This window comes from Stegodyphus dumicola, chromosome 11 (genome assembly GCF_044657685.1).
Source record: "Stegodyphus dumicola isolate Sdum_Otavi_A_Nest chromosome 11, ASM4465768v1".
NCBI lineage: Eukaryota > Metazoa > Arthropoda > Arachnida > Araneae > Eresidae > Stegodyphus > Stegodyphus dumicola.
This window is the reverse complement of record NC_140778.1, coordinates 67,095,690-67,102,563: the sequence shown is the minus strand read 5'-3', so window position 1 is coordinate 67,102,563 and position 6,874 is coordinate 67,095,690. Positions and strand designations below refer to the sequence as shown.

The 6,874-nt window shown below is 36.5% G+C and overlaps 1 non-coding gene across 1 annotated transcript; it reads right to left on the bottom strand.

Annotated features, from left to right (window-relative positions):
- Positions 1–675: 675 nt before the first annotated feature.
- Positions 676–884, bottom strand: LOC118191443 (small nucleolar RNA U3). Its single transcript, XR_004758596.1, has one exon. It is a non-coding gene; the product is annotated as a small nucleolar RNA U3 (small nucleolar RNA).
- Positions 885–6,874: the final 5,990 nt, after the last annotated feature.

The following is a 6,874-nucleotide window of genomic DNA, read 5'->3' as shown; positions in this document are numbered from 1 at the left end:
TCCCTTAGAAAGTCCTCCACGAAGGCATCCCTCCCCTTAGGCAAATAGCCCTAGTGTGCTTTGCCATAATTAAATACACACACACCATACCTATTAATTGTACTAAATTGATAACGCGCTTCCCGTCTCAATTTTACATGCACGATTTCATTGGAAATTTTAAATTCTATTCTGCTGCCTGTTATTCCTACACGTACATTCATCTAAAACTTCGTTAATACATGGCAGAGAACGAATTTGCCGTTCTCTCCTTATGTAAAAATTCCGCTTTCATCACACTTCAATTGGACGAAATTTAGGGAATGATACTCGTATTATACACTATACGTTTTCTTTGTAATTTTACCGCTGGATAATTTTATATTTATATCGATCAATCAGAGAAATTATTGTGGGGATAACACTGATGTTACACTACGTATCCGGCTCATTAATGAATCCTAAAACCTAAAGAAGTTCCAGAAGAACATGGCATTAGAAGCAAGGACAACTTATACTCCAGGCCTGCCAATAATGAAGAAAATTATTCTTTCGTGATTTCGTCGGCCTCTATGAAATTTCTACTGATCGCAAGATCCTCTCTGCGACGTTAACAATAAGCAGAAATATACTAGAAATTAAAAACGATTAATCTGTAACTGTTAGAAATTATACATTTCTTCTGCGGTTAAATGAACACTCAGAACGAATCTCTTCCTTCCTTTTGCTACAATAGCTAAAGGTGCGATCATCAATGACTCACTGAAAGCAGAAACTTTCAACCGAATCCGCTTCACGCTCAGGAAAAGATCCCTTCTCACATCATCGTAGTTGGGATTTTTGCGAAGTTCGTTGAGTGAACTCGCTAATCATACTATAGAAATGATCCTATGAAGTATGATCTTAACGTGAAAGTTCAGTTCAGTTCAGATCACTGACTGACTGACTGATAACTTATAGCCAGAATACCACTGAGATCAGTAGTTTATCTGGCTCAATGAAATTTATGCCGGATGGGCACAATAACATAGAACTATCTTCACATAATGTCCGCAGTAAGGAGGAGAAAGACGGATAAAGAATAGGAAGACCAGCAACGCAAGAGCTCACTAGCAAGTAACCGGCCCGGTAAAGGCGTGACTAAGTGGGAGTCATAAAATGAGTGTAGAATGTGAAGTACAATAAATGAGTAAGATACAAAATTAAGAATGCTAATAAACACATTGGGTACATTATTTACAGGTGGGCACTAGGTGGGAAAGTTCGGGTCCCTGATAAGGTGGGCCGCAAGTGGGCGCAGTTTGGCGTCCTCATTCAATATTTCGTAGGTAAAGATATCAAAATTTCTCATATGGTCACAGTTCAGAGCTTTCGTGAAGAATTTCCTGTTGATCTTATTTAGGTGCTCTTCTAGAGTGTCCAGTTTTAAGTCACAGTGCAGTGTAGCATTGCTCACAAAAAAGTGAGCATGGGTGATAAGCCTTAAGACTTTGTTTTGCATGATTTGAAGTCTTTTTATATCCTCCTTGGTAGCCGTGCACCAGGCCGGCGACGCATAAGTCATCAATGGCCTAATTGCCGTGATATAAACTAGCCTCTTCTTCCTGAAGTCTAAGCTAGAATAATTACCCAATATAGGGATGAGACTATTTACAACAGTGAAAATTTTTCTTCTGACCTCTGTTATATGATCTCCCCATTTTAATCTTTCATTTAGCATTACTCCTAAATATTTCACCTTACTAACTCTAGGAATCTCTTCAGAGAATAAGAATTCCTCCTTATCAATAATAATTGCGACTTGCTGGCATTAATAGCAATTCTCCAAGTCGTACACCACTTTTCTACCACTGGTAGAAGCTCCTGTAATTTCTTGATTGCGTGGTGTGCGTTTGCAGACTTTACGGCTAATGCCGTATCGTCCGCATAGCACCCAAGAAAGTAATTTCTGCCAATGTGAGCGCTAGGGAAGTCATGAACATAAAATAAATACAGGACGGGCCCTAAAATGGACCCATGTGGGACGCCTGCATTCATGGTGCGTAAACTGAAGATGTCCTTTCCAATAGCCACAGTGAATTTCCTATTAGTGATGAAAGACATAATTAGCTGAATCAGCTCTCTATCCATAGGGAGATTTATAAGTTTATAAATAAGCCCCTCATGCCAGATTCGGTCGAATGCCTTCGCCACGTCTAGCATGAGTAAGGCGACATTTTGTTTCTTGTGAAGTGCATCCCCACAAAACTCGACGAGCCGAACCAGCTGCTTCGTTGTTGAAAGCTTTCTCCGGAAACCAAATTGTTCCGGAGGCAGTAATTCAATCTGCTGTAGATTAATCTCTCAAAGACCTTTCCTAGTCCCGGAAGCAAGCTAATGGGCCTGTACCCATCTGGCTTAGTGTTATCCTTGCCGGGCTTAGGCAATAAAATAACTTTTGCGATTTTCCATTTTGTGGGAAAATAGCATTGACTAAGACACGCATTGATAATACTCGTGAATTTTGTCACAACATTGCAGGGCAGATTTCTAAGTGCGTGATTATTAATACCGTCTATGCCAGGGGCCTTTTTGACTTTAAGCTTCTTTGTGATTTCTTTGATCTCACTGGGGTTAGCAGTGGCCATGTACCTCTTAGCGGTGTGGGCATTAAGCCAATCTCTAACAAAGTAGCATGCCTCATTGACAAAATTAATGTCCATGGGCGTCATGTTAGGTCTGAACTGCTCTTCTAAATGGTCCGCAAGGACCGTCGATTTGTCTTTATTATTGAGAGCAACAGAGTTTTCAGTATAAATCGGCTTATTGCATGTACACTGCCTTTTCAAGTTACGCATGAACGTCCAGAGGGTGCCATCATTCGGACCAAGATTCTGAATTTTTTCCTCCCATACATCTCTCTTATGCTCATCTATTTTCTTTTTAATTAATTTATTTAATTTGTTCATATCTCTTTTAACGTGAGGGCTCCATGTAAGGTGCCACGCTTTCCTCATCCTATTCCGGTCCTTAATCATCTCTCTAATTTCCTGTGGCAGAATGCCAGCGTTATTATTTCTTCTCACGTGTCTAGATGCATTTTCAATAGCATTATTGATTGAATCAGTGAGGGTATCAACTGCATCATCTATATCTTTCCGCGAGTTCAGAGTATCAAAGATGGGCGGATTCTGACTGAGAAACTTCTGGAACTTATTCCAGTCAGTCGTGCGGATCATTTCATTTTCTGCCTCTTTAGTAGTGCCTAGGTAAGCAATGATCGATATATGGTCAGAGCTCAATTCGTGCTTTACTTCAGTATAAATAGGGATTGAAGTATTTGTCAGAAAGTATCAAGAAGGTCTGCATTTCTTGGGGCAAGTTCAGATCAGTTCAACTCAAATTAAAATGTACCACTTTATTTCACACAAATAGTGGTCGTTACACAGCAATGTTATCAATAATAATATATCTGAAGCAAGCATTAACTTTATTTCATGTAAAGTCACACAACAGCTTTACCATAACTAAAACTGCCGTTCAGGATTAGACCAAGGCCTGCTAGTGTGAAAATATTCCTTTTTGTTTTCGGTGGCCTCCATGAAATTTCTATTGACCGCAAGATGGCGCTACTCCTCTGCCACACTTCTGCCAAATCTGCTACACACAACATTTTTTTATTTTGGATAATACGTATTTCCTTCTTTATATACGATATTTATTGATCAGATATATGCATGCATAGTAGAGTCTATATTTAAAAAAGTAAAGAAACTTAAAAATGTATCATTTAGTTATCAGTTATCATGGCATTCTAGTATTCGAAACGCCATTAATTTAATTAATTTCTTTCGAATATCATATTATTTTAACTCCATAGTTGAAGACTATGCATTAAACTATTCTGAATGATATCTTCAGTTGAAGGAAGCATTCAAAATTTGTGTTCCGTTCAAATATAAATTAACGTAATAAGTCAAATAAAGGGGGTTGTGCATTGATGTGCGATTAATAGGCGGAAGTTAGTAAGCCGAATGTGCTTAACCACTGCAGGTTTGGCTTAACTCTCTCTATAAGCCGTGCGTCCTTTCTAAGCTAAATGTGCTTTACCATTGAAACACTCTCTTTCAGCCGTGTCTAAATGTGCTTTGCTGTTTTTAAGAATTTCTTTCATTCTATTACATAACAAAATTTAGATACACCTTATTTCTAAGCCCCTCCTACTATGAGACGACTGCGACTGTATCATCTACACAGTAAGAGATAGGCCAAGGGCAACTTAAGCAGAGTATTGCTTATTATTTACAGACATGTGTTTTAAAACTTTTACTTATAAGTAGAACCCAAAAGATATAGCAGTGAGTTCAAATCTAATAATAACATACATGGCATTAACCTTTTACATGCCAAACTATGGTGAGAAAGTAAAATAAACGTTTTGTTGTGAAAAATCGATTTAAAACTCAAATATAAGAACTATGAAAAAAAAAGAGAAAAAATGAAAAAAATTTTTTAATGATTTATAACATGTTCCATAAATGGAACATTGGCAGGAAACAGTTGGTATTTTTTACATGATTCTTGTAAAACAGGATTATCGACATTTTAATTCGAAGCTTCATTTTTGTCTGCATTTTTTCAGCATTAGCAAGTGAATTTGTCAACGTTATTCAGAAGTAACATAGATTAAGCAGAAAAATAGGGAGCCTATCCCTTTATAACCGCAAAGCTACTCCACCAAAATTTCTTAGGAGAAGATATGAAGCTTCCACAGAAAAAAGATTTCATAATAAATTAAAACAAAAATTACATAGTTGATAAGCAAGAATTTTACATTAATTGTTAGCAATTTATACTGAAACAAGAAAAAGAGTTGTAGAAATAAGTAACAAATAATCTCCATACAAAATTTCCCACTGCAGGAATAGAAGACACCGAACTATTGAAAGTTTTTTTCCAGTTCTTCATAAAAAGGAGAAACATTTCCTGTTTTACCTCCTAATGCCAACTTGGTATTATTTATAATATGAAAATATTTTTTCAGTTTTCGAAATCTATTTCTTGGCATAACAGAAGAAACTATTGGGACAGATAAATCTTCTTGAGTGCTCCAGTATAAATCTTCGCCGGGTACTCGATGAAACCCGCTAAACAACACTTATCCAAAAAACTGTCCAATATCGTTTTCATCTACAGCTAAAATTTCTTTCTGCATTGTGTAAAGACCTGTCATATTTGCTAAATGCAGCAAATATTTTCTAGTTAGGAGCTTGTGAAAAATCTTAACTGGAGATAAAGTAACTAGTTCAGGAAACTCTTTGCAAATATTTTCAATGCTGCCAGTTTTTAGAATTTTGTTAAAATTAAAATCCCCCCCCCCCCACCGACGTTCAATGTTTTTCTCTTTCGCATTTAGTTTTCGCTTCAAATTCTTCCTCCACTTTGAAGATGAAGGTTCTTGAGCATCGAATGAAATTTCTTGAGATATTTCATCATCATCTATTTGATTAGAAATTTCGATTTTTCCACATACATCTGCTGGCAGAACAGGCTAAAAAATATCTTCATTTACATCTTCCTCATCTGTCAAACATCCATTTTCTTCTGGAGGCAGTTGACAAATATCATTACACTCTTCATCATCTGATAATGTATATAAATATTCCAATGCTTCTTCGATAGTCTGAAATGGTTTTGAATGAGCCATCTTATCAGCATAGCGTATCTTCACGAACTGAAACAAAATGCAAACAACGGGAAAATAATGAAATCCACACACCAAAATATACGCCTTTTTCACTGAGTCATAAATAAACTCTAGCATCTAGCCTATCAAGAAACACCACATACTTTTCTCTAGCAGCTGTGAGTAACTCACTTCAAATCCTTATGGAAGCTCCAGCCATGAATACAACTAACTCTCTGTGCTGTATATGCGAAAGGCTCATCTATTGCTTATCACGTTCACTGCTTATTACAAGGAATCTTCCTTTTTTAAGTAATATGCCATGATATACCAGGACAAAGATTTGCCACCTCACACATGCTAGATACAGGATACGGCTTTCCCAGCTGACGTGCCTGAAGAAGTGCCCAGCACCTTTGCCTTCAAACCCTTATGGGAATGTGTGAAAGGAGAGGAGGGGGATATATGGAAGTCGAAAACAGATTAAGAGTCATAAACATCTGTTTTCCACACTTACTTGGAACTTTTCACATTTGGAAAATCTTTCGCTGTGCTTCTATTCACGGCAATCAAAGGAATTTCATCATGTTAAAAAATATACCTTTACACACCAGTGTTCCCTTTCTGGAACATCCACATTTCTTACCTCATAGTAAAAAATAATAATCATCTTTCTATGATAACTTACTGGCTATGCATAAAACGATCCTTTTTAAATATCCTCATTGAGATTTAAAAACATTTGTTGAATTTTTAATTTTATATGAATTTCTGAATTTTGCTCTTAGAAAAGAAGGGAAAAAGGTGAAATAATGAATTTTTTTATCAAGGTAATTTTTCTTTTAGAATAATTATATTGCTACTAAAACTGTTGGTATGAATTGAGGTAGCTATGAGTATATAGTCCTGGGGACTTTTACTCAGAAATTGTTTACCCTGCGGGGTACGTCTTAGTGAGAAGTAAATCCACTTTATTTAAAGTGGAAAGTTTCTGGTGAAAACATCGTCGCATGCGTGTTGCCATCTATTGGAACATTAGGAAGTAACAAGAAGTAAAATTTTGAACTTAGTTTTCCTCTTCTGTGAAATCAAGAGCAATCTTCACTGCTAAGAAAGCGATAGAAAGTTTTTCTGTACTGGATTTAGCGGATTTAATATTAACTGCAACATCGTTCATATCTTGAATGAATTTGAAAACTTTAGGATTTGAAAAAACTTGGGATATTGGAT